General features: G+C 33.6%; 1 pseudogene; it reads right to left on the reverse strand.

Moving 5' to 3' along the window:
• The window catches only part of LOC107030136, a 39,663-nt pseudogene extending 33,944 nt beyond the window's left edge, over nucleotides 1-5,719 (reverse strand).
• Nucleotides 5,720-6,581: the final 862 nt, after the last annotated feature.

The raw sequence follows: 6,581 nt of genomic DNA on the forward strand, positions 1-6,581 counted from the left end.
TATATATATATTGTTATGATTATGATTATTATGATTATTATTATTATTATTATTATTATTATTATTATTATTATAAGTGGGAAGCTCCAAAGTAAAAAGTTGAATTACCATTTTGCCCCTCTACTAAATTAAAACTTATATAATTTTCATATATGTGTATTTAATATTCTTAATCTGATTTCAATATCTTGACCTTTCAAATTTCTCACACAAATTTTTAAAAAAGTTCAAATGAGTAATTATTCCTTAAAGACAAGAATTTAAAGTAGATTCATGTATATTTTAAGGTTAAATTTCATCTCTATCTTTTTTATATTTATTTTAAGGTATTTGACCTTTTTAATTTTCCATGTGTCTTTTCATGTTTCCGTAAGTTTTTCTATAAATTTAGCTTTTCAAAGAAAAACTTATTGTAGGAACTCTAAAACTTATTTAACTCATTAAATTTTCATTCTTTTATCTTCCAAAAGTAACTTCTTTTTACAATCTTCATTCATATTTTAATATATAAAATTTCTTTGTTATTATTGGTTGTACATAGTTTAATCTTCTCAATGATTATTCTGATCAATCTTTTCACTTTCGTTAATTACTCTATAAAGTGTATCATAAGGTGGGTTTGTCCAATTATTTCAGTTGCCTTCTTTGGTTAGATTACTACTACAAAAAGATTATACTTCAGGTAAATCTATTCCAATATAATTGATTTAGCTAAAAATATTGACCAACACCTTTTGTATTATTGCTAAGCTAGCAGCATATTCACTTTTTTTAAAGTATAATATCTATTTATGAAAAACTTCTGTTGTAATAAAACTCAAATTCAGATATAAGTTGATCTGTGAATGCCGTTGCATATTTGAACTTTGAAATGTGGACATGGACTATGTTTACACATAGGTTCATAGTTGACTGTGTGTTCGTATAGTTTAAATGGTATAAAACATGTGTTTGCACATGTTCAATAACTAATTTCTATAAAAGGACAAGCTATAGTCTACCAAATTCATATCTGTCTATATATAGTATGACCCATCACATCACTCTGACATTTTAGATTTTGAGAGAAAATCGAACTCTTAAAGGTCATCAACAAATTCAACAAGATTTGAACTGAATCATTCATAATCAGATCTTATGGGTAGACAAGGTCCATGTCTACATTCTGCCATCAAGCATAAGTTCTTTTCACCCCCTATATCCCATCTTTTATGTTTATCAATAACCTCATGCTTTATAGGATACTTGATTCAGTTATGCTTAAGCTTCATTTACCTGATGTTCAGCAAATAAATATTGAAGAGTTACATGCATAAACACTAAATACCCGAATTTCCACAAAATGGTGCATTTGTTAAAAAGTTAAACATAGAGTACATTACTTTTCTCATCTGTCGAACCAAATGCTAATTAATTTTCACTACATCTGCCATTATTCTAACAGGAACTGAGGTCATTTAGGATGAATTGTGGATTTGGTCCCCAATCCCTACAATCCATGCACATTTAGTTCCCAATTATTTAATCTTTTGACAATCATCGTCCTTACTTTCTAGATGATGTACCCCCTGAAACACCACTCTTCACGACTCCCTAGGGTTTATAAATGCACCATAAACATGAACAACCCCTTACCCATACAACCGTGTAGGTCTAACCAGTGTTATCAAAAGAGAAAAGCACAAAAAAGCTCTAAGGTCCGTGGAGGGCTTAAACACAAAGTGCAAATAAAGTGTGAGCTTCAACGAAAAAAGGCGCAAGGAAGAAAAGATTACAACTATATATGTTTAGCCAAGACTAATAATTATAAATATGAATGACAAATATATGACCAAACAAATTGAAAATTTTTATGATAAAGTGAAATATTAATTATTTAGTGTCAGTTCTTCAATAGAGGCTAAGAAAATGTTTGCCTTAGAACCTTCATGAAAACACTGAACTGAATATAAAGCGAGGTGAAGCGCTCAACACATTTCAAACCTCACTTCAAGGCTTAAGAGCGCCTTTGATAACACTAGGTCTAACCACCACTTTATGGAACAGACCTTTAAGCCATAGCAACACATATTTATCGCAAAGTACGCAAAGATGCGTGCCTTCAATTTACCCACCCTACTCAAATATGATGTGCAACATCATACACCTCTAATTATAGACCCAAAATACTTGAAGTTTCTTATGTTTGTCTTGAATAGGATTTGTGAGTCATTCCTCACTTCCACCTATTTCTGAAGTGTTAATTGAAGTTACACGCGAAATACTTTGTTTAAGTTTTGCTTAACTGGAAAAGTTCATTCTCTAAGATCTATCTCAAAACTTCCAATTATTCGCTAACTCCACCGTGTATCTTGTTATTCTACACTATGTAATCTACGAACGAAAAAAACCATAATATATAAAATTGAATATATCGTGTCAACTCATCCATCACTAAGACAAAAATGAACAGGCTAAGGGTCGATCTCTAGTGAAACCCCATGATAAGTGAAAACTGTTCCAAGCCTCCTCCCAATAATATTAAATACTAGCAACCATGCTACAAAAAGCCTAAATGGTGCACTTAATTAAATATTTAGTTATTTACTTAGAAGACCTAATATCACTTCCTACTCAATACATTTTTTCCTTCTTCTTTTAGTGGTGCACCCATGTTCTAGAAATCCTAGATTCGTTTGTCTAAATCTGATATTTCCGTCACAGATTGCGCAGCCCCTTATTGTTGCTTGCTTGTTTACTGATTTCCTTAATCTGATATAACGTTCATGAATTTGTTTCTGCACCGTTATAAATACTACTGCATTTTTAGGTTCCTACTTTGAACAATATCATTTCTATGGTTTATTACTTCTATTTGTTTTCATCTTCGTATTGCGTGACTGTCAATATTATGATTCAGGGTATTTGTCGTTATGGGTTGCCTATTTTTTGTTGTTTATTGCACACTTGATTACTCTATAACCGGAGTTAGTGGATTCATGGTTTGATGTAGTTTATGGTCATGTGGCGGGGGCAGGGATGGTGATGGTACCAAGGGAGATCCTAGGTTGAGAGTTGTGTCTTGAAACATAGGGACATTGACAATGAATTTGATACAGTTACTGAAGATTCTTATGAAGAGGAAGATCAATAAAGCTTGTATAAAATAAACCAAAGGGGTAGGAACCAAGGTCAGGGATGTAGATGGATTTAAGTTATGGTACTAAAGAAGACCGAGGAGTAGAAATAGAATAGACTTTTAGCAGACAAGGAACTCAAGGAGCAAGCGGTAGAAATTAGGAGGGTGAACGATAATTTAATGTTCATTAAGCCAATTATTTGGGAGGGATATGTACAGAAAATGGGTTTGGACGACGAGGTCAAAAAATATTCTTTGTTTTGGGAGTAGTAAGAGTACCCATGATCTAGAAATCCTTGATTGTTTGTCAAAATCTGATATTTTTGTAACAGATTGTCATATGAAATCTAGAACAATGTGGTTGAAAAATGTGCAATGAAGTTAGCAAGATGGAAATCACACTCTCCCCGGGGGTGGCAGGTTGACCTTGATTAATTTTGTTCTTGATTCACTACCAACTTATATGATGTCAGTATTCTCAATTCTCAAAAGTTTAATCACTAGGTTGAATAAAATCAGAAGAAAATTCTTTTGGTAAGGAAACAATGAGAGGAGAGGCTACAACTTTTTAAAATGGGATGTTGTGATAGTGGGAAAGAAGCATGGAGGTCTCGGAATAAAGAATATGGTTAATCAAAGCAAAGACCTTATGATGAAATGGTTGTGGAAGTTCAATAATAAAGAGCAGTCCTACTGGAAGGAAGTCATTAAAACAAATATGAAGAGGAAGATAACCAAAGAAGTGACTACACCATATGAGGTAAGTGTATGAAGATACATTAGATCTCTGTGGTCTGAGTAAGGCTAACACAAAGATCAAAGTGATGAATGAAGAGAAAACAGAATAATGGAAAGATGTTTGGCATGAGGAAGGTAGGCTAGAGGTCTTGTATCCTCCTATACCAACAGAAGACCATAGTATATCACTGGACTCCTCAAGGATGGAAGTTCAACTTTAAAGGACAATTAAATGATTGGGAGATTCAAAGGGTAGAAGTTTTTTTCAACACCATTGGGAAATTTAATGGAATGGAAGGAGGTCAAGATATTTTGTGGTGGAAAGGCAATCGAAAGGGAAGCTTTAAGGTGGGTTGTGAATACAACTGGTTGAACCACACCAATTTGAATTAAAGTCCCTGGCCATGGAAAGGAATTTGGAGGTTAAAATTCCACTCGAAGTGGCATGTTTTGTTTGGTTGTTAACCAAAGAGAAAGTACTGACTCAAGACAATTTAATGAAAAGGGGGATACCATTATGTTCTTGATGTTTTGTTTTGTGGGGAAACTGTTGAAACACTTAACCATCTATTTTTGCACTGCAAGATCACAACAAAACTATGGAAGTTATTCTTGAGCCTTAAGGGTATGTCATGGACTATGCCTGCCAAGATCACAGAAGTAATCCGAAGTTTGGAGGAAGCAAGAAAGCAATCCTAGAATCCCACCTAGTATATGGTGGGTAATATTGAAGGAAAGGAACTCTAGAGCTTTTTAAAGTGTTGAAAATAGTATGCAAAATTTCAAACTAAAGGTCCTTCTGCAACTATATTTTTGGTGTAATCAATTATACTCAAACGATATAATCTCCATAATTGATGTACTAGACATAATTTAGTAAAGATATTCGGATTTTAAGTACATCATGTAAATATTGATCAGTATAATTTCAGTATTGACTTTTGAAGAGTAGACAAAGTAAACAATTTCAGAAAAAAAGAGAAGGTTCTGGGAGTTATCACGTGTGCTGAGAAACTAATTTTGTTAGGGGATTTTAGAAGTCTCATAGGGATCACTTCAAGAGGATATGATGATGTACAAGGCACTTTCGGATTTAGGGATAGAAAATGAGGAGTTTTCTTTTAAACTTCGCGAAAGCTATCAAAATGATCAAAGTTGTTTCCAGCTTCTAGAAGAGGGAGGACCTTTTGTAGTGTGTTGGTTAATAATATGCTATAATCTTTGCTCCTTAAAAAATCTGATAGAGGTTTGTGCAATTACTGGATCTTACGGCCCAATATGAGCTCGGAGTAATGTCTAAGTTCAACTTTCTTGTATGGTTCCTTAACATTGTGATGAAAATGTGAGTAAAGAAATAGTTGAAGCATCCTTAACGTCAATGCATATTTCACACAAGGAAATTCACTCTTGTTTTTAATCTTGTGCATACTCTAGTTTCATGACCCTTCCGTTCTCGTGCAATACATTCAATACCTTTTTAAAGAAGACCTTCATTGTCAATGAACATTGTGCTTTAGTTTGTGACCTGTAAGAATTTTATTCATATTTATCCCATTTTAACCACTAAGTAATTTTGAACTCAAATAGAAACCCGCTAGTGAAGACCTGGACCACCTGAAAAACTAGTGTTCTGCAATGCATGTGGATGAAGGTAGAGCAGGGGGCTACTACATAACTATATCCCCACACATGCAAACAGAGAAACACAGAGCTATCAGTTACCTTCTTAGACGATGACGCATCTCTTAGCTCGTGATGACCAAAGGTTAGAAGTTGGAGTAGTGGTTTCTGGACCGGAGGGATCTTCAGCTTGTCTTGGAGAGAAACTGAATAACATACCAAAATTAGTTTCAGCAGGATCATCCTCGGTCATCTGCATTCAGAGGAAGAAACAAATGGTAAAATACTTTCACATATATAGTGAGCACTTAACCTGTCTCTGCAAATATGTACATGTTCTGAAGCAAATCCTTTCTTAAGCGTACAATGTTATAAGAAATGGAAAACTAATATCTTCCTACTCAATTTCTGGACAATATTTCTCTTCTGTTTTGCATGATAGTAAAACTCTTAGGGAATGTTTGGTTAGGGAACAAGTTATCCCGAATTGTTATCCCACCCTCAATGTGGGATAAAAATAACACTAAAATCCCGGTATAGCTAATTCTGGGATAATTTATACCATGATTAAACCCAACTAAACATGGAATAAGTTCATCCTAAAATTATTCCCAAGATTAGTTATCCCATATTCCTCCTACCTAGTGAGACCTTAGTCATAGAAAGTTATGAGATTTGTGAAATTAGGCAACCAAATCAATGTAGATGAACCTTCCCAAAAAGTAATCGTGTAGTGCATATTATTCTGATTCAAGATATTCCAATTACAAACTTCTATTATTCTATTGATTAGAAATGGTTAAATTTTGAATCACCCCCACCACCAAAAAAAGGAGTGGAAAACAGGGGAAGAATCTATAGATCCTACACAATAAATTTAACGGTGAGATAGAAAATTTTATGGAGAAGGGTCTAAAATACTCTTATAGTATTAGGATTTGTACAAAAATACCCCTCGTTTACCTTTTGGCCTCAAAATATCCTTGGAATTAACCTTTAGGGAACTATTATGCCCTTTTGGCTAGCAAACTACTTAGTCAATATATTTAATTGTTTCATTTATTACGTTGAATGTTGTAATTGGTTAGAGATTAATTAACTAAAG

Source organism: Solanum pennellii, chromosome 9, assembly GCF_001406875.1.
Source record: "Solanum pennellii chromosome 9, SPENNV200".
Classification (NCBI taxonomy): Eukaryota; Viridiplantae; Streptophyta; class Magnoliopsida; order Solanales; family Solanaceae; genus Solanum; species Solanum pennellii.